This window comes from Bidens hawaiensis, unplaced genomic scaffold (genome assembly GCF_021521415.1).
Source record: "Bidens hawaiensis isolate Kalapana, Puna unplaced genomic scaffold, B.hawaiensis_p1.1 tig00018502_1, whole genome shotgun sequence".
NCBI classification, from domain to species: Eukaryota; Viridiplantae; Streptophyta; class Magnoliopsida; order Asterales; family Asteraceae; genus Bidens; species Bidens hawaiensis.
The window spans coordinates 247,243-269,668 of record NW_027492800.1 but is presented as its reverse complement, the minus strand read 5'-3'; the positions used below and the strand labels follow the sequence as shown (position 1 = coordinate 269,668).

Genomic DNA, 22,426 nt, shown 5'->3' with positions numbered 1-22,426 from the left:
CAGACTCGATTCATGAGATCGATGAATACTGCTGGCGCATTTGTTAGCCCAAAAGGCATAACTAAGAACTCGTAATGGCCGTAGCGAGTCCGGAATGCAGTTTTTGAGATATCCTCCTCCTGAATTCTAACCTGATGGTATCCCGATCTAAGATCTATTTTTGAAAAGTAGCTCGCACCTTGTAGTTGGTCGAACAGATCATCGATTCGGGGGAGAGGATACCTATTTTTGATTGTCAACTTGTTCAATTCCCTGTAATCAATGCACATTCTAAGGCTCCCGTCCTTCTTTTTCATGAATAAAACAGGTTCACCCCACGGGGAATAACTGGGACGTATAAATCCTTTATCCAACAATTCCTGCAACTGGTTGGATAATTCTTGCATCTCGGATGGTGCAAGTCGGTAGGGCGCCTTAGCAACAGGGCCAGCTTGAGGTAACAGATCGATTCTGAATTCGACCTGTCGGGTTGGCGGTAATCCAGGAAGTTCCTCTGGAAAAACTTGTGGGAATTCGCGTACCACGGGAATATCGTCCACCCGTTTTTCCTCAGAATCAGTGGCCGTCAGGCTCGCTAGATACGCCACACACCCCTGACGTATATATTTTAACACCTTGAGATGGGATATGAATGGTATCATGGTGCCGGATTTTTCTCCTTGCACTAATACCTCCTCGTCATCCGACACTCGGATCTTGACGATTTTCTTTTCACAGTTTATTTCTACCCTGTTACGTGCTAGCCAATCCATTCCCACTATCACGTCAAAACTACCCAATTCTACCGGTAACAAGTCAATCAGAAAGGATTGTTCGTTCAGAATAAAAGGGCAATTCCGAACTATTTGATTAACTATCATAGTTTTACCGTTAGCGACTTCTACGGTGTAAGGTTCTATGGTTTCACCAATAGGAAGGTTTGCTATCGAAAGGAATCTAACGGAGACAAAACTTCTATCGGCGCCTGTATCAAATAATACAGAAGCGTAATGATCAGAGACGAGGAAGGTACCTGTCACTACGCTGGGGTCCTGGCGTGCCTCGTTTGCCCCCATCACGAAGGCTCGGCCTCGCGCCGGATTGGACGACGATGCCTGACCCGTGAGTTGTCTCCCGTTTACTCCCTGGTTCAGTTTCGGGCAGTTCCTTTTGAAGTGATCCGTGTTGCCGCATTCGTAGCAAGCACGGCTAGTGGTCACCATTTGGTTTCCTTGCGGGTTTTGCTGTCGGGCCGGTTGGGTCCTAAATGGCTGTGCACGGATAGGTTGCGGTTGTCGGTTCAGGTTGTTTAGATTTGTCTTACAATTTGGTGCGTAGTGTCCAATCCTGCCACACCGGTGGCACACCACCTCTTTGCACACGCCACCATGGTGGTAACCACATTTCCCGCACTTAGGAAACGTTCCCTTCTGCAGTTCTTGCCTTCCGCCCGAACTAGTCATGGCATAGCTCTGGACAGCGGGCCTAGCTCGTTTGCTTTGCTGTTTTTCCTGGATCCTATGGTCATGTGTACCCCGTTTTCCCCCAGCGGATTCTCCTGTCACCTTTAGTGATCCGCTCCGTAAGAAATCATACGTGACAATGCCAGCCTGTGTCACTGCACTTTCATACGTCTGGTGTCCCCCCGCGTTAACTATACTCCTCACTACTGGAGTAAGTCCCCAAATATAACGTTCCACCCTCTTCGTCTCTGGGGTGACCAACCACGGTACTAATCGTGACAGTTCATTAAACCGGTTGGTATAACCCAAGTGGTCCGCCCCCTTCATCTCCAGATTCCACAACTCATTTTCCAGTTTCTGCAATTCATTCTTTGGGCAGAAATGTTCCAACACAAGAGCCTTAAGCTCTGTCCAGGTCATGTGGTTTGTCGCCGCCTGACCTCGAGTCTGTACTATGGTGTTCCACCATGTCAAGGCATGGTCGGTGAATGTACAGGTGGCGTACTTAACGACACAATCCTCGGGACAGTTGCTGATATTCACCACTGATTCTATTTTCTCTATCCATTTAACTAACCCATTCGGTCCTTCAGACCCGCTAAACTCTAATGGCTTGCACAACATAAAATCCTTGATCGAACATCCCCTGGATGCACGAATTGGTTCAGTATGGTTTGTCTCTACCGTAGGTATAGGGCCATTGCTGTCAGTAACGACCACCCTAGGCGGTGCGTCATTACTCGGAATAGTGTTATCATTCCTTGGAGGATTAGCATTTTGTTCCCCGTCATTATTTATGGGCGTTTGATTGCTCGGAGGGGTTGGATTGGTCGAGTTGTTAATACTGGCGGCGATGCGCGATACTATATCCGGTATCGCCGCCTCCAACTGTTGAGCAATCAAACGGCTCACATCTACTTCCGATATTTTCGTTGATCGTTTCGGTGCCATTCTACACAACATCAAGAAATACATATAATCAATACCATCTCAAATTATAAAACACAATACATATTTCATTCATTAGTAAACATTGATACATATTACACAAACATCAGTTTACATACTTTCCAGTCAACATTACACAACTAAGTTTTAATACAAGGGCCCTATGTCGGTATCATCTCGACATAACCCGTAAAAGGGTCAGTGCTTGAAGATACCCAAAAGTATCTATAATGATATGCCCCAAAAGAGACCCACCCTAGGGGCCAGTGGTTGTATCATAACTAAACAAGATTCACTCCATGTTAGTATCACCACTAACTACTTACACAGAGTATCAAAAAAAATGGTCCCTGTCTATCCCCAAACCCAAAACAACTAAACATGGTGGTAAACCAACCCCACCAACATCGCCACCAGCACCACTAACACCGCCATCAGAACCCGAACCCGACTCTCCATCCTGTCAAGCATCCATTGGGAGTACGAGCACTCCCTCTTCAGCTGGGCGATTGCATACTGATGATCCAGTATGCAATCACCCAAGTACATTCTCCTTTGGACTCCCACCGTCAAGGCGGCGGAGTGCTCGTTCACCTGTTCGGTGAGCGTTCGGAGCCAGGCCGCAGCATCCCGCTCCTGTCTCGGGAGACCCCACACCGGTAGAGTCGCAGGCTCGGGACGAGAGCTGGAGGACTCGCCCCTGCGAGTAGCAGGTCTGGGTGGGGACGAGATAGGTCGGACCGGTGGAATACTGATCCGCACCGTGAGGCGGGGTCCGAATCCACGGGGTGCAGGAGCGACCTGTGGTGCGGGTGGGGTCGGGGATCTGGCCATCCTAGCTGAGGAGGACTGGCCGGAATTCCTCAAGCTAGCCTCGGAAGGCTCGGTGCTGGATGCTACAAGAGGGCTCCCGGAGTCCCCGGAGCTGACCTCCTCCGGGTCCTCCTCGAACGACGCACTGGGGTTTCTTGACATATTACCTGCACACAAGTTAACAAACATATAGTTCTTCCCATAGTGTAAATCATAATCAAATTAATATGCACTTACTTATACAACTTGACTACATAACAATATTATCACATATTTGCACATATGTTGCCAATTTTACCTATTAAAGTCCCTCGCGACTTGCCCTGAATTCCCTCGTGTAGACAAGTCTGTTATTATGTTCCGGACCATAATAACCCACTTGTCCATCCAAGTTCATCCCGATCTCGTCACAATATATATTTAGTTGATATTCAGATCCTATAATATTTGAGCTACTGGTTATATTTTAGGTATCTTTTAAAGACATCCTAATTCTTTATAACCAATGGCTCTGATACCAAGTTCTGTAACACCCCGTAACCGCAGCGGAAACGTACACGGGATGCAACAGACACATCTGATATCAACAGCATTGCTTATAAAGAAAATACCACTACATTAATTTATATCATATTACATTGTTGCTAGTTTCGTTACTGTCTAGGTGTTACACACAAATTTTACCGGTAAGACATTACTATATTCATTACAAACTATAGATCAGCAAGCTTCCAACAAGTAGCACAGATCATTAAGCACATATCAATCATTCCAACTTTGGCATACCTAGAAAACATGTAAAGAAAACGGGTCAACTACGAATAGTTGGTGAGTTTCACTAATTTAAATAAACACTGACAGATCATTTTAATAATCATTTATTAACAATGTAATTATGCTGGGAACTATGTTTCCCCAGAACATTTATAACCTCTGGGAACTAAGTTACCCCAGAACAATAATAACCTCCGGGAACTAAGTTACCCCAGAACAATAATAACCTCCGGGAACTATGTTACCCCAGAACAATAATAACCTCCGGGAACTATGTTACCCCAGAACAATAATAACCTCCGGGAACTATGTTACCCCAGAACATTAATAACCTCTGGGAACTATGTTACCCCAGAACAATAATAACCTCTGGGAACTATGTTACCCCAGAACAATCCCACACGATAAACAATTTATATATTCTGTGCATCAAACCATGTATGTATAAATATACAAGTGTTTCCATACGATCGGTATGTACTTAAATACTTTAATAAAGACATGCTTTCCGTCCCGGGAAAATATTTAAAACAGTTCAGTAAAAAGGGGCTCATGAAAACTCACCTTTCTGTGAGTCGGGATGTGATACAATGAACTGCTATAAGCCTGGATCTGTAATATGATATCTAGTCGTTACTATATAATTCCCATAAATTAAATCCGTGTTAATCGGTACATCTGGGGACATTGTTAACCCAGTACTGTACTCGATCCGGGGACAATGTTAACCCCGTGACACTCCTAAGGACTCAGATTGTGCCTTTACTTAGAGTCGGACGGTCAAAATTATCATTTTTATGTTTTCCTTGATTTGCGTGCCTAGCACGGTCATCCGTTTTTAGTTTCAAAAATGAGTTTATTCACACCCGACCCAAAAATGGTGTTTGACTGTTACTTTAGTTAACGTGATGAAATTAGAGCTCGGTTTGGACACCCCGTTTGGCCGCGGGGCCCGTTTCCGTCATTTAGGTGCCGGAAACAGTAAAATCGGGTAAAATTACCCAAATCATCCGAATTATTTTCGGATGATTTACTTTTATTTAATTTACTTAGTATTATGAAAATGGTCAATTTTTAGGGTTTTATATACCAGTCAGCTCGCTTATGCGAGTTTTGCCGGTTTACACGTTTTAAGCTTTAAAAATTTGTTTTTATGTTCTTTTTAGCACAAATAATTACCCGTTTAGTCTCGGGCCTTGAAATTTTGCACAAAACTTATTTTGACAGTAAGAGATTTTTAACTCGTTTCTTGGATCAAGATCCCGTGTATAACTTGTATAGATCACTTGATCTAGCAAGGATCGGTTCAATCTCGGGTTTTCACCCATATTTCACTTGGAAACTATTGTTCTTGCAAAACAACTCAAAATTAAGAAATCAACACAAAAGATTATGCATTATAACATGCTTATACCTTGTGTTCTTGGTTAAAAATGATGATCTTGGATGAATACTTGAGATGTATGGAGAGATTTGAGAGAGTTTGATGATGTAAAAAAGAAAAATGAAATGATATGGTGAAGAGGGTGGGCCGATCGGTCCACCATATGGGGTGGGGTGGGACCCACAAGTCCATTCTAAGCCACATATTCGGATTACGCAATCCGGATAATGTTGTGGATAATCTGGTTCAGTTCGTTTCTCGTTTAAACTCGTAATTCGGCTTAAAACGAGCCTAAATTGGTTGTTTTTCGGGTTAGAATAAAATTTACATAAAACTGATTTAAAAACTTTAAAAAAACTTAACCCATGACATTAAATGACTTAAAACATCGTATTGTCGGTATATGTGCATCTTTTTCGGTTTGATCGATCGTCTCTTGCTTGGTTTGATGCTAAAGGTTTCGTTTATCGTACCGACGTACTAATAAATCGAAATCCTTTTTCTGTGCTATAATTCACTTATCCCGAAGCATTAATACTTCGAAAACATCACTAAACATTATATACTTCGTCTATAATGTAATTCCCGATTCGTTCGGGTTTCAATAATCATTCATTGGTTAATTGTAATTCCAATACGATTCACTATATAATCGAGTATGATTCGTACTATGAATCATATATACTCGTATATAAGTACTGTAACTCATATAATCAATATTAAATGACACGTAGATAGTATATACCGGCTAGGGTATACCTGGATTTGCCGGAATCGTTACAACATCTGTTTAAATAAGCAAAAGTAAATTTAATTAGTATTTTCGATGATTTAATCCTATTATTAATGACCCAATAACAGTAGTAAATAGGAACTTGAGAATCTGGCTTCCAGTTACTAATGGAGCTGTAGCACGCAACATTAGTAAGTGGTTAGTCATACAGACAACGATTGCCAATTGTGAATAGAGCACAACTCTCGTTTATGAGGCCTATTAAGACAACATTTGCCTAAGTAGATACGTTTAGCCTCATCTATGCCCACCTTAGTCTCCAGACAGTTGTAGCACGTAACATGAGTGTAAAGTAATAGTCGCCTAGTATAGTCACTTGTGAAAGGGCCGGATATGTCAACGAAACCCTTTTACCTTGAAGGGATAGGGTAGAAATCAAGTGCGATGCTGTAGCTCCAAATACTTGAAGTTTCGCAGTATGCCTCAAGTGTGACTTATAGTAGGATGACATGGACTATTGATTTCAGATTGGGATTAATTTTAAATATTACCGAATAGAGTAAAAGTCCAGTTTTACTTTATTGATCGGGACAACTTGATGAACCCTTTCATCTCTCATGACACTTAGTTTTATATAACCTATTAAAACTAAGTTTGTCGCGATGATACCAACCAATTTTAAGTTAATAGTTTTACCTATTAAGTTATTTAGTTATGGAAAATTAAATTTAGTTTAATTTTGCAAAACATGATTGATTAATTTATTTTAAATATTTGGTATTAGGTTGGTGGTATTATAACTTATTATAATTAAGCAAGCAACCACAATAGCAAATAAGAATATGTAAGTCTTAAATGGCCAAGATTAGTGATTGATCTTGCTAGAGCCTATTAGCAAGATTAATCGGGTCAAGGGGTCACAACACAAAGCAACCACAAGGATGGACTCTTGGTGCATCCCGTCATCTTTGGTAACTCCCACTGACTTCAAGAACTCTATGAGCTCGTCCTCGGTTTTCCTTTAGGTCTTCTTCATTACAAAATTACACTAATACAAGTAATGAAAAATTAAACTCTATCTATTACAATTTTGAACCATCAAGGTGGCCAAAAACCATAAAATAAAACCGAAAACAAAATACAACTTTTGAACCATCCATATGGCCAAAATAAAAATCATTCAACCAAACAAACAAGGTCGGGCCAGATTTACATATTCAACGAAATTAAGTCGGGTAATAATTTTGGTCAAATAAAATAAATAAAACTTTTACCAAACTAAAATTGCCCTAATATTTTATCTAGATAAAAAACGTCAACTACCTTGAAGTTTATGATGTAGAACCGGTAAAATTACCGGATTCGACTCGTATGTTGTAACCAAGGCTTTGATACCACTGTTGGGTTTCAGTGGTGATCAGTTAAAATTTTGTTTATTAAAACCGGTTCAATAAACATGGTTAATAATAATTAATTACATTAATTAATAATTATACGCAGCGGAATGGATATATTTAATCAGCACCGAAACTAAATTCGATAGAATCTGGTTACATACAATATGAGTACGAGTCAAAACATTAAATATGTAATTATAAACTAACAATATATTTAAGTTTACCTCAGTTAATAATTAACCTGTTGAGACACCGTAGGCTAACGAACCAAGTTAGGTGACACAACGAGACAAATGACCAACGGTGGCGGTGCACGACGGCAACCCGGCAGCGGTGGTGGTGTGCGGAAGCGGCTGGAGGCGCGGTTGGCGGTGACGGACAGCGACTGGTCAACGGAGGCAGGTGGCGATGGCACCGGCAGACAGCGGCGGATAGGCGGCGGCTAGTCATGCGCCGGCGATGAAACAGCGGCGGTGGAGCAGGTGGCCGGCAACTAGGGTGGAGGAAGAAGGAGATGGACTTGTCAGGATTCGGTTCAGGTTATAAAATATCATATATTTATATAACCCCTCAATTTAGATTTAACTAATCTAATTAGTTATAAACCTAATGGGCCAATAAGGCCATGTCTTGCTCCAAAGCCCGTTCAATGTAATTTTATCTCGGTAAAGTGTCTAACCCGGTTAACTAACTTAAGCGGGTTTATGGTTCGTTACCTCACGGGGTAACTCTCACGGGTCATAACCCGGTTGGCCGTATTGACTTACCCGAACCGGTCAGTAATTTTAACACCCAAACCCTGAGTAAAGGAGAGGACTTGCATTACAAAAGTTTTGAACAAAAAAGCTTCCAACTTATAGTTAAATTGTTAAATTGAGGTCTCCAAAAACCTTGGATCGCAACTCTCCCACGCCACCTAAGCACCAAGTGAACAATACACACAGACCTTTAATGGAGGTGGTATACGTATGAAACTCTGCCCATGATATACACGTGACAAGGCTACCTTGGAACATAATGAAAATTACTCACAAATAACCTTGAGGATTTGGAATATTAAATTTTATTAGTCGAGTTTGTTTTTATTTTATCTCTGGGACCTTTATCTCTTGCGTTCACAACTCACAAGGCAAAAACATTTGTAAGACCATCCTTTAATGCAACCACAACCTTGAAGATAACAAATTATATTGCAAAACAAAACTAATATATAATATCACATAATGAAGCATAAACCAATTAATACAAACATTTACACGTCCAGTATCTAATCTCCCCTTTCATCACAACATCGATCATACTATACAACCTAATGTGCCACCTCCACTCTGCACCACCGGCTCTGCTTTTGGTCCAAGCAGGTTGAACACCTTAGCAATCCTCTCGGTTGGCACCAATGGAAGATAATTAGAAACCTTGTACCCTTTCTCAGCCGCCTGCTGCACGATCTGGTTATACTTCTCTGAGCAGTAAGCTGCAGTGGGCACCACCACCTTGGGGAAGACCGGGAGCTGGTTCAAAGACTGCCAGGCCGAAGCAGCATACCGCTCAGCCACCGGCTCGTATTTTGTGTAGATCCCTTTAGCAGCCGGCTCAAGCTTAGTATACGCGGTTTTGACCACACCAGCAGTCTTAACCTCTTCAGACAGGTTCTTGGTTTTAGCTGAGATTTGTTTCACAAGAGGCTGGACTTGGGCATCGAATTTGTTGACCGATTCGTCTACCTTGCGATCAACAAACTTTAGGACCTCAACAGGGACATCATGGAACTTTTTATATGCTGGGCCGGCCACGGTCTTTAGCTTACCCTCTATCGTCTCAACCCGTGGTTTAAGTGGACCGGAGTTGTTCTTGGCGTAAGCGTAGTGAAGAAACACTAAGTGACCCGGTACAGATTATAGATAATCTGGGGGTTAAGTAATGTTTCCCACGAATGAGGTCTAGCTGAGAAGGCTGTTCTTCAGGAGACCTGCAAAACAAACACCGTAAGCTCGTCACTGAGAAGGGGGGGGTTCCTCCTTGTGACCACCCTCCGGCGTGAGAATCAGACTAGGTTGCTCTGAATATAAGTGTATATTAAGAGATTGCTAGATAACTGGGTAGCAGATGATCTTACCATTCCAAGATGTTGGAGTATTTATAGCCGAAGGTAGGTTTCCCAGAAGGTACAGCCGGCTGAATAGTATTCCTGTTCAACAAACAGTGGACTATGCACAGGCCATACTGGTTGGTGGGTAGGTTACGGCCAACAGTAACAAAGTCGGCTGCACTATTCCACCAACTGTAGATTATGCACGTCCCAGCTACTGTTGATTGTACGCAGGCCATGCTGGTTGGTGAATAGGTTACGGCCAACAGTAACACTATTCCACCAACTGCAGGCTGCGCACGTCCCACAGTAAGGGTTGGTGAGTAGGCAGCGGCTAATAGTGACAAACAGTACTAGAGGGTGCTCCTCCTCGCACTGTTGTCGGTGAGCTGTCACCCTGTGATTGGCTCATGGGCTGTTCTGGTCAGATCGTCTGTCCTATCCATACCTTGGTAGGTATAGTACAAAAGATCTTTCAGAATCAGACTGGCTCATTTAGGCGGGGTTGTTCCCGCCTTGCTCATTCCTTCATGTGACTACTGAAGTGGCTTGTGTCCTGTGCGTGTAGCCCTGCTGTCTGCGGGTAGCCTTCCCTGATGGCTTGTATCCGCAACTGCGGGAACAGGCGGGGTACTTCACCATTGGGAGGCTTTCCCATGCGTGTACAGCTTGCATACTGCGCTTAAGATTCTATGAGCATGGTGGGTCCTGCGGGAGCAGATGGCCTTTGCGCAGACGTCCCTGTTCAAGGTGAGTCTTGCGGGACCAACTGGTCTCTGCTGGGACCTACCTCTTCAAGTCCCGCCAGTCCAATGTTCTTCTCATGAATGTTTAATAAAGTGAGGTGAACTTTTGGACTTTTAGGGGGTTTTGAAAAGGGTTTAGTTTTAAGGTTCTCCGTGGGGATTCTTCCCGCGGGTTTCCTAATGTCACTTGCAAAAATTCCCGATTTTTTTGCTTGATCTTTGGGTATGATGCGGGTAGGTATGTAACCTCCTCACAAGTCAGGAGCGTTGAGTCTCACTTGTGTGGATTCTCCTTGAGGTTTTAGTGGTTTTGAACATAGTGATCAATCATGTTTAAACCACCAATTCCATCCTGGAGCCTCAACAATGTAGTTCTCGACGTTTCCGCATTGCGGGGATGTTATTTCCGTTTCCGCAAGCACTGCCCAGAAGATCCTTCTTGGTTTCAATTCCCTGCGGAGCGCTAGGTACGTGATGGGTTTTGCCTGAACACTGTACCCGCGCTCGTCTTACGGTTACTTTACTTTCAAGGTGCTCCTGGCATCAATTCCCTGCGGGTGCTAGGTATGTGAAGGGTTTTGCCTTAACACTGTACCCGCACCCGTCTTATAGTTACTTTGTTGCCGGGGTATTCTTGGCTTCAATTCCCTGCGGGTGCAAGGTATGTGAAGGGTTTTTGCCTTAACACTGTACCCGCGTCCGTCTTATGGTTACTTGGTTGCCAAGGTAAGGGGTGTTTTCCCGCTTACTTTTGAATCTTTTTGAATTTTGAAATTCAAAAGGTTGGTAAGGATAAGAACAATCCAAACATCTGAAACGTCGTGCGACAGTTTCTTCTGACTGTGTCAGGACGTGCAGGAAGTTATGGTGACGTGACAGAACATGGTCATTCCAGTCGCTTTTTCAGGCGCGTGGGCGTGTTTTTTCGGGCGCGTGGCCGCGAAGTTACTGGCACACGTCCTTTCAACAGCTGTTGCCAGCTTGCTTTTTGCCACGTGTCCTAGTTTCATTGCACTGTCGATTTCTCTCTCCTCCGCATTAAATTCACCGCATTAATTGCGATTACTATATAAAGGGGAAGAGGGTTATTTGCAATTCACACTTTCACCTCTCTTCTTCTTCTTCTTAGTGATTTCCGGCAAATACTCCCCTTTTTCAGGCAAGCATTTTCCCGAAATCACTCTTCTTTCTGCAAAAATGTCTTCTCATGATGCTGAAGCTGTAGCCGACGATAGGAGTACTGCTGGTGAGTGCCAGTGTGCTCTACCTGTCGATCAATACCAGTACATCGTCAGGAAGTTCATGCTCGAGTCTCTCGAGCCTGAGTTTCCTGAATCCCACCAGACTGTGTACGATGCCCCCAGTGGCAAGATCGGGGTATATGCTGCATTCTTTGTTTATGGGAACCTTAGGTTCCCATTGACAAAGTTTATGTACCGTGTCCTGGAGAGGCACGGGGTGCACCTGACCGAGGTGCATCCGATGGCGATTGCCAAGGTCCGGCACTTCGAGTGGGTGTGCCGGATTCTGGGTATTGAGCCCTACGTGGACCGCCTGATGACCTTCTATACTTGGAGGTGCGTCCAAGGGTGGTACACCCTGACAACCCGTATTAAGGGTTTAAAGATCTGCGTGACCGAGCGCAGTCTCCGATCGTGGAAGCGGGAGTTCTTCTACATCTCCGCCCGCGCCATCCCCATTGCTATGAAGTTCAAGAAGGGTCAAGCGCTTCCGAGCCTTCACGCTTCCAGCTACCAGGAGGCGGAATGGTTCGCGAAGATATCCCGGGTCCAATCTCCGGTTTATCGGTTTGCGAAGTCCGGGATGGTGCTGCTGGGGATGAGCCGGGTATGGAAGGATGCGTCTCGGTTTCCTATCCTTCTCGAATACGGTTTGAACTCTATTTCTTATGGTATGTCTTGTCTTTCCTGTTGATATTAGTTTATTTTCTAACTGTTTCTTTACTTTCAGAGGGGAATAATTTGGAGTCGCTCCTGTTCCCGCGGGAAGCTGACAGTCCCGTGCGGGTGGGCACTCGTGCTCTGGACGACAATGAGTTGCCCATCCTGGAGCAAACGGCGGATAGGTTTGTGGAGGTCTATCCGCCGGGCCAAGAGATCCTGAGCCACCGGCGGCCAGGTAAGGAGATATTTTATCCCGAACCCCTCAATGCTGTACCCGCTGTTGGAAATCCTTACATCCTATCTTCTTCTGAGGAATCCGCAGATGGTCCTCCCCTTGTACGGAAGAAGAAGGCTGTTGCCGGCGTGAAGGGGAAGGAGAAGGCCTCCACAGCTGATCCAGTGGTTCTATCTGACACGGAGTCAGATAGTGAAGAGGTGGCGGGGAAGCCCGGTGGTGAGAAGACCACTGTTCCGGAGGCTACGACCGTTACCTCCGGAGAACCAACGAAGACGACGGTGACCGGTACCAAGAGGCCGGCTCCATCGGGTTCCTCCCCGCCCGTCCGTACGTTCAGGGTCAAGAAAACCCGTAAGTATAATCATAATGCCTTTGTAGATTTGTCTTCATAATTCTTTTAACACTTTCTTCTTTGTGCAGGCGTGGATGTTGACGCATTCCGGGGTGAAACGCAGGGGAGTGCCTCCCCGCCAATGACGGTAGGCTCGGTCAGCCTTCCTGAGGCGTCGACCCAGGCGCCTGCGCCTGCATCCGCTGGTCCAGTTGCTCGTTCCTTCGAGCCAACTGTTCCGGCCGAGATGACGTCACCGCCGGCCGTGAGTGCGATTTTTACAGCATCCTTCACGGAACCGGCGGTTACTGCTGCTTTTAAGGAGGCGGCGACCGCGGCGGAGACCACAACGGCGACCACGGCGGCTGCCACCATGCCCGCGCCACCGGTACCGACAGCCGGACCATCAGGTACGCGCAGGGCTTCCCGCCGATCTTTGCCACCTTACCATCTGCCTGACCTGTTGGATGGATTTCCTTTAGGTTCAGGTGATGGGTTTGGCGGGTATCGGCCTGTCATTGACCCTACAGGTGCGTAGGGTTCCTTTGTTTTTCCCTCGTTTTTTATCATCTTTTCCTTACTGTCTTTGTTTCTTTTGCAGTGTCGAATTCCAATGAAGTGTATGTTCCACGATGGAACATACGCCGAGGAACAACCCTTCGTACCCCTGTGGAGTGCGTGGACTGGGCTCGCCACGCTGCTCCTCATGGTGCGTTGGGGGAAGCCATGGCTAGCTACCAGGAGGGTAGGCTAACCAATGAGCTTGGGGTCTCCAGGCCCGGATGCAGCCGCGCGTCGAGCTGCTTTGTCGTGAAAACGACAAGTTGAAAGCAGCTCGCGCTAAAGACGTATCTGAAGCGCGTGCTCTCCGGGAGGAGAACCAACAGCTGGCGGCAGCTGCCGCCGCCAAGGAGAAGGCCTTCAAGGCCCTCGAGGTTGAAGTTCAGGTGCGACTCAAGGCCCGTTCCAAGGCTGCCCAAGCTGTGAATGAACAGCTTCGGCTGGCCAGGGAAACTGCGCGAAACGCAACCGAGAGGGCTGCCCAGGCTGAAGCCGTTGCTGAGCCTCTGCGTTTGGGGAATGAGGAGCTGAAAGGCAAATTAGAGGCTCTCCAACGCGCTCATGATGCCTTGGCAATGGAAGATGCCAAGAAACTCCAGGAAATCCTGGACCAGAGGGGGGTGCTTGACCAGACCGAGCGGAAGCTTAAGGGCGTCGAAGAGGCTGCCGCTAAGGAAGTTTTACTTGCCAACCTTAACAAGAGCGAAGCCGAACGCGCCCATACCGAAGCTCAAGCTGCCCTCCAATGGCTTCTTCGAGAAGCGTTGCCTCAGGTATGTTTAGATTTTTCTTCACGCATTTCTTTTGTAAGAAGGTTCTAATACTTGTATTTTTTTCTTTGTAGGTTGTGCGTCGGGTCTTTTCAGAGACCTCTTATGATGATGCTATGACCGCAGCCCTCAACGCTTCTCATGAGGATGGGGAAAAGGCCGGCTTCATGCTTGGTCTAGGGTTTGTTGAGAAAGGCGTCCCGCCTTCCAACTTCCCTTTGTTCGATGTGGATACTGAAGCCATTTACGACCAAGCATTGAACCAATACGCCGCCTTCCCGCATCCAGTGGTGGAAAAGGTGGATGAAGTAGCTGTTGCTGATGATGGGTTAGCTGTCCTCAAAGCTTTCCTCGAACCACCCCGTTCTTTTGACGGAGCGGGTCCTAGTGGAAGCGGCCCTGAAGCTTGACCCTGAAGATCCCTTTCCATTGCTTAGGACTTGTATAGATTTTCTTTTAGGCGGGTAATAACCCGGCCATTCTTGTAATATATTATTGAAATATAAATCTTTTTGCGTATAAGATTGTTATTTCCTTCTTTGGATTCCTTGCTTTATAAACTCATGACTTGCATACTTAGTTTAAGTTAGCAATTTTCCAAGTGTTCTAGAATAAGTTAACCTCTTGAACGTGGTTGATGATGGGTTAAAGTTTCGCTTCCTCTTTCGTGATTGTGCGGGTAGAACCGTCACTTGCACTTGGTAGGATGACTAAACTTTAACCTTCATCTGACCTGCGTGCAGGTTTTCCTCATTTCTAAGTATTTAGGATGAGTTAACCTTTGAACGTGGTTGATAGTGGGTTAAAGTTTCGCTCCCTCCTTCGTGATTGTGCGGATAGAACCGTCACTTGCACTTGGTAAGATGGCTAAACTTTACCCATACCTGACCTGCGTGTAGGTTTTCCTTTTTTCCTTGTATTATATTTTTTTTTTTTTTTTTTTTTTTTTTTTAGGATAACCTTTGAACGTGGTAGATGATAGTTTGAAGTTTTGCTTCCTTATTTGTGATTGTGCGGATAAGACCGTCACTTGCACTTACAAGGATGGCTAAACTTTACTTACATCATACCTGCGTGTAGGTTTCCCTTATTTTTAACAGTGTTTATGCGGGTTTTGCCGCCTTCCACACGTAACGACTTACTTCTCCCCCTTTATGTGGTAAACACCGGCACCAGTGGGGAGTTCATAAGAATAAAGGTAAACACATTATGAAAGGAGAATCATTTCCATTAGAAGTGGCTCTTGGCCTTTTCTTTACAAGTTTTGGAATTGATCTACATATAACATTTGCGTAATTGAGCTCCATTCCATGTTCTTGGGATGGGAGTGCCATCGAGCCTTTCGAGCCGGTATGCGCCCTTTCCCAGAACTTGTTTGATAACATATGGCCCTTCCCAGACTGGGGCCAACTTTCCTGGGCGTTCTTGGTTCGAAGCCTCGTTGTTACGCAGTATGTAGTCTCCTTCCTTGAAGTTGCAGAGTTTTACCCGCGTGTTGTAGTACTTTTGCATTTGTCGTTTGTAATTCTCTTCACGCACTGCGGCTAAGTCTCTGCGTTCCTCGGTTAACATAAGATCCAACCGTCTTTCCGCATCATTGTCTTCTGGCTGATTCAAGACCCTTGGTGAGGGTAGACCAATTTCGACCGGGACCATGGCTTCCGTGCCATAAGTCAGGCTGAACGGGATTTCCCCCGTACTGGCCTTCTTCAGCGTTCTGTTTGCCCAAAGGACGTGCGGAAGCTCATCCACCCAGCCGGATCTGTGTTTCAAAAGTCTTTTCTTGATGCCTTCGACGATGCTCTTGTTTGCTCTTTCCACCTCACCATTACCTTGCGGGTGTGCCACTGAGGTAAAGGTGTGGGTGATTTGAAGTTCTTTCAGCCACTGTTGTAGCTTCTTGTCAGCAAAGTTGGTGCCGTTATCGCTCACCAAATTCTGTGGAAGTCCAAAACGACAAATTATAAATTCCCAAATAAATTTTTTGATATGCTTTGCGGTTGTTTGGGCTAAAGGTTTTGCTTCTATCCACTTGGTGAAGTAGTCGATGGCTACCACTAGGAACTGAACATTTCCTGCCGCTGTAGGAAATGGGCCTGTCACATCGATGGCCCACTTCTGAAATGGCCACGAAGAAGTGACTGGAACCAGTTCGTTTTTGGGGCGATGCGTGTTAGGTGCGTAAAGCTGGCAAGACCTGCATTTTCTGATGTATGCCAGTGCATCCGTATGCATCCCCGGCCAAAAGTATCCCGCGTTGTTTAGCTTGGCTACAATAGCGCGGGGGCCTGCGTGTACCCCACAGATGCCTTCGTGTACTTCCCTTAGGAGGTAATCAGCATCTTGGTTGTCTACGCATCTCAAGAGTGGGCCAAGAAAGTTACGTCTGTAAAGGATGTTATTGACGAGTTGATAATTCAGTGCTTTACAGCGTAGTTTTCTTGCCTGTGTTTTTGACTCTGGTAGTATTCCTGCTGCAAGGTAATTTATTATTGGTGTCATCCACGTTTCTGTACTGGTCTGGATGACACAAATTTCCTTGTGCGGGACTGATGGTGCTTCGAGGAGTTCAATGCGGATGTCCTTTCCCAAGTGGGTGAAGGCTAGTGATGCAAGCTTGCTTAACGCATCCGCAGATTTGTTTTCGCTGCGCTTGACGTGTATGACTTTACAATCACTAAAATCACGCATAAGGGTTTTTGCCTGGGCGAGGTACAGGGCCATGGTGTCATTCACATCCGTGTATGTTCCATTTATTTGGTTGGCCACCAGCATGGAATCCACGTGGGCTTCTAAGTTTTTCACTCCCATCTTACGCGCAATTCTCAAACCGGCCAAGAATGCTTCATATTCGGCTTCGTTATTCGTACTTGGAAAGTCCAGCCGAATAGCGTAAGTATATTCTTGGCCTGCTGGGTTGGTTAATTTTAACCCTGCGCCTGAACCCTCGTTACTGGCTGCTCCATCAGTGTAGAGTCGCCAGACATCATTGACGTCCTGTGCTGGGGAGGGTTGAGCCTCCTCCTGGCACTCTTTTTCCCGCGAAACGGGGACTTCTGCAATAAAATCGGCCAAGACCTGGCCTTTTATGGCTGGTCTTGGCTTGTACTTAATTGCATATTCTCCCAATTCAATTGCCCATTTGGCTAGACGTCCCGATAATTCGGGTTTGCCTAGAACATTTGAGAGTTTGAAGTTGGTGAGAATGGTGATTGGGTGACCCTGGAAATATCGTCTTAACCTGCGTGAAGCGTGTATAAGTGCTAAGACCAATTTTTCGAGGGTAGAGTACCGGGTTTCTACGTCTGTTAGTACACGGCTAACGTAATAGATTGGCATCTGGATGCCCTTTCGTTCTACTAGTAAGACTGCCCCGGTTGCTCTATCTGTTGCGGAAAGGTATAGAATTAACTCCTCTCCCGCTTGTGGTGCTGTAAGTGTTGGGAGTTCGATCAGGCGCGACCGAATCTCCTGAAAAGCTGCTTCCGCTTCTGGTGTCCAGCGGAAGTGCGTTTTCTTCAAGCAATTTCTCAGTGTTGACACGAAAGGAAACGACTTATCCGCATGGTTTGCCAAGAAGCGATTAAGTGCGACCAGTCGCCCATTCAGTGTCTGAGCCTGTTTGATGGTGGTAGGTGATTCCATTTTAACAATGGCTTCGACCTTTTCAGGGTTCGCTCTAAAGCCATCTTTAGTAACAATGACTCCCAAGAACTTCCCTTCTTCCATCCCAAACGAACACTTGCTCGGGTTGAGCTTCATGTTTATCTTTCGGAGCGTGTTGAAAGTTTCTTCAATGTCTTTCAACATCGCCTCAGGCTCGAGGCTTTTGATGACCAAATCATCCATATAGACTTCCAAGTTTCTCCCGATTTGGGCATGAAACTCTTTGTCCATTAGTCGTTGGTACGTGGACCCTGCATTCTTAAGTCCGAATGGCATCATTTTATAACAAAATGTACCATCGGGCGTCCGAAATGCGGTTTTGTCCTGGTCATCAGTGGCCATGTGGATTTGGTGGTACCCCTTATACGCATCCAAGAAGCATTTAAGGCGAAATGGTGCCAACGAATCCACTTTGAGATCAATTTCTGGTAACGGATAACAATCTTTGGGGCATGCTTTGTTCAAGTCTTTGAAATCTATGCACATGCGCCATTGTTTGTCATTCTTCGGTACCATTACGGGATTTGCAACCCATGTTTGATATCTACTAACGCGTACGATGTCTGCGTCAAGGAGTTCCTTGACTTGGGTTCTACACGCGTTAGTTTGTTCAGGCCCCATTACCCTGCGCTTTTGTACGATTGGCGTAACAGCCGGATCGCATTTGAGCTTATGCTCCGCCTTACTTCGGGGTACACCAGTCATGTCAGCTGGTGTCCACGCAAAGATGTCAGCGTATTTCTGCAGTAAGCGCTTGAGTAAGGTGCGGGTGGGATCAACAATTGTTGGTCCAATGGTAACGGCCTGGTCGGGGTATTTACCATTGAAGGCCCATTTTTCCGGTTCGGTGATGGTTGGTTTAGCCTTCTTCGGTTTGGGTTTAGATGAGACAGATGCGATGCATACCTGGGGAATGCCAGAGATCATTGCTACACCCTCAGCTGTTGGCCATCCCATCATGCCGTGGACTGAAGATACCACGGCGTTGAATCTTGCCATCCCGTCTCTTCCGAATAGGATGTCGTATGTGTGGTGTGGCTTTTTCATCACGACAAAATCCACGTCTTCTGTGCGTGAATGATTCCCATCAGTAAGAGTAACGGGGAAAGATAGGATACCCAGGGGTGTTTCTGTACTGCCATCAAACCCTTCCATTGAAGCGTAGACCGTTTCCAAGCGTTCCTTGTCTTCATCATCCAGCTTATCAAAGAACTGCCTGTACATCACTGTCGACGAAGCGCCGTTGTCAGCAAGAGTGCGGGAGGTGATGTAGTGCCCCAGCTGGCTTCTGATGACGATGGGGCCTTCTTTGCTGGGGCCTCCTGGCACTCGCGGGAAGCGCACCTCAGCTTCCTTCCACGCGCATGGTTCTGTCACTCTTTTTCTTCCTCTGACTTTGCCATGAACCATGTTGATGCTGATGTCAACGGGCTTTCGTCCGTTACCTCTGTACCGGTTGTCATTCCTTCCTCCCTTCCTGATCGATGCCACGAGATGTGCAAGCCTTCCATCCTTAACAAATGTTTCAATAATATCCTTCAAGGATGTGCACTCTTCAGTACCATGACCCTTTGTCCCGTGGAAATCACAGGATTTGCTTTGATCCGCATTAGGTTTCTGCCGGATCGATGGGGCTTTGGGCCATGGCAATTTTTCCGTGGCAAATATCTCCGTGACGCTCTTTGTGAGTGGCGTCCACCGGTGTTTTCGATTTGAAGGGTGTGTGTTGTCCCTTCCGCCAACAAGAGGGCGAGAGCTGGATGAGGTGTCAAAGTTTACCCTTGACTGCCAAATACCTAGCCTCCTCTTTTTGTTCTGCCGGGCGATCCGGACATTGTTCTCTCTTGTCCTCTGCGTGTAGAGGTGCGTACTCTGGGGAAGGTCCCTTCCCAGCTGCTTTTCCGTCTCGGCAAAGCGCTTTGCCGCCGTCATGATGGCATCCCAAGTTGATGGCATGCCATCCTTACCCGTCAACGTGCGGATAAGTTCTGGGTATTCGGCGCCTTGGATGAAGGCGGCGCGAACCAGATCCTCACTTATGTTGCCGAGACTAAGCTTTTTGGAGTTGAAGCGAGTGATGAAGTCTAGTAAAGATTCATCCTCCTCTCTCACGCAATTGAGGATCGTCCACTGTTCTTCAGTGTACTTCCTCTGTTGGCTGAAGTGCTGGCTGAACTTGTTCTGAAAGTCCGCCCAGTCATAAATGTGGTGGATCGGTAAACGATCGAACCATGCTCTGGCTGCTCCGACCAGAGTCATCTGGAACATGTAGCACCACGTGGGTTCCGTCCAGTTGCTGACGGTAGCCCCCGCAATGAACCTGTTCAGATGGTCGTCAGGGTCGGATAGACCATCATAAGTGCCAATGTTGGACATTTGTTTGGCACTTCTCGGGGCAATTGCCTCCGCAATGTCTCTTGCGAATTTTGACCTTCCTGCATTTGTAGCAGTTGGTCTAAAGGTTTTGGAGAAGTCACGCGGGTTTCTCTCCGCGATTGGTTTAAAAGCTTCCCCAAAATTCCTTTTTGGTTGGACGTCCGTGTCCTTACGCTTCCCTTTCGCCTTATGACGAGGGTTCGCGTCGGTATCGGACTCCAACTCGTCTTCTGAGTACTCGCAGTCACTGCTCATATTGAGGTGTTGGCGAGTACTGGTGAATTCGTCAGCCTGTTGAACTGAACGCAAGCGTTCATCCAATTCGGCTTGGAATTCTCTTTGCCGTGCTTCGGCCCACGCCTTCACTTGATCTAGTGTTTGGTGAGGGACCTTCGTTCGTTTTTCCAGTTGGGTATCGGTGAACCCCATTGGAATATTTACTCCACTTGCCCCGGCTTGGGTAGTCGGGGTAGTGTTCGTAAGGATTGTATAACCGCCGGTGTTCCCCCCAGTTGCTGGGGTTGTTACCGGGGTCTCTTGATCGGTTACAGGCCTTTGGACCGGAGTAACGTGAACCATTTCTTCAGAAATTGTGAAAAAACTAAAATAGTTCTAGCTTTTATGCACGGATGGCGCCAATGAAGAAACACTAAGTGACCCGGTACAGATTATAGATAATCTGGGGGTTAAGTAATGTTTCCCACGAATGAGGTCTAGCTGAGAAGGCTGTTCTTCAGGAGACCTGCAAAACAAACACCGTAAGCTCGTCACTGAGAAGGGGGGGGGGGTTCCTCCTTGTGACCACCCTCCGGCGTGAGAATCAGACTAGGTTGCTCTGAATATAAGTGTATATTAAGAGATTGCTAGATAACTGGGTAGCAGATGATCTTACCATTCCAAGATGTTGGAGTATTTATAGCCGAAGGTAGGTTTCCCAGAAGGTACAGCCGGCTGAATAGTATTCCTGTTCAACCAACAATGGACTATGCACAGGCCATACTAGTTGGTGGGTAGGTTACGGCCAACAGTAACAAAGTCGGCTGCACTATTCCACCAACTGTAGATTATGCACGTCCCATCTACTGTTGATTGTACGCAAGCCATGCTGGTTGGTGAATAGGTTACGGCCAACAGTAACACTATTCCACCAACTGCAGGCTGCGCACGTCCCACAGTAAGGGTTGGTGAGTAGGCAGCGGCTAATAGTGACAAACAGTACTAGAGGGTGCTCCTCCTCGCACTGTTGTCGGTGAGCTGTCACCCTGTGATTGGCTCATGGGCTGTTCTGGTCAGATCGTCTGTCCTATCCATACCTTGGTAGGTATAGTACAAAAGATCTTTCAGAATCAGACTGGCTCATTTAGGCGGGGTTGTTCCCGCCTTGCTCATTCCTTCATGTGACTACTGAAGTGGCTTGTGTCATGTGCGTGTAGCCCTGCTGTCTGCGGGTAGCCTTCCCTGATGGCTTGTATCCGCAACTGCGGGAACAGGCGGGGTACTTCACCATTGGGAGGCTTTCCCATGCGTGTACAGCTTGCATACTGCGCTTAAGATTCTATGAGCATGGTGGGTCCTGCGGGAGCAGATGGCCTTTGCGCAGACGTCCCTGTTCAAGGTGAGTCTTGCGGGACCAACTGGTCTCTGCTGGGACCTACCTCTTCACGTAGGCTTTGGAAGCGTAAAGAAGAGCATGTAGTGCTGCCATTTGTACAAATTGAAGGTGCTTCAATCTCTGTTCTTCTTCCCTCTCAACCTGTTTAACACAAATTAAAAACAGATACCAAATCAGCAAACACATTTTCATCGCCACATCAGACATGTAATTTAAAGTTTTCATACAATAATATAATACAGCAGAGCAGATCCCCAATTTCATTCAGATTTGGATGTAGTTCAAAAAAATCATATAGTGCTTAATTAATGATAAGAAAATACGAACCTCTGATTGGTTAGTAACAGGAACATTGCTGTCCGCCATGATCGAGTGTATGATTTAGAAAGAATTCAAGAAGCGATCGCTGATTCAATTTGAAGGTGAAGGTGAAGGTGAAGGTGAAGGTGCGTGTGGATTTATTCATGAATCTGTCTGTATTTATACAGACTTATGGAACCTTCTGTGGAAGCGTGTGAACATTATTATTATTAACAGTATAAATCTAGATTGCTAAAATAACCCCTTTGCAATTCCACGTGTACGTTGGAATCCTTTACATATTCACGTTAGATGATTAAACTAACTTTATGTAGACCGGTG

The 22,426-nt window shown here is 46.0% G+C and overlaps 2 pseudogenes across 1 annotated transcript in view; both read right to left on the bottom strand.

Moving 5' to 3' along the window:
- The window catches only part of LOC143556274 (stress-related protein-like), a 271,130-nt pseudogene that overhangs the window by 90,514 nt on the left and 158,190 nt on the right, over nt 1–22,426 (bottom strand). The window lies entirely within an intron of this gene.
- Nucleotides 8,787–22,150, bottom strand: LOC143556277 (REF/SRPP-like protein At3g05500 pseudogene; annotated as a pseudogene).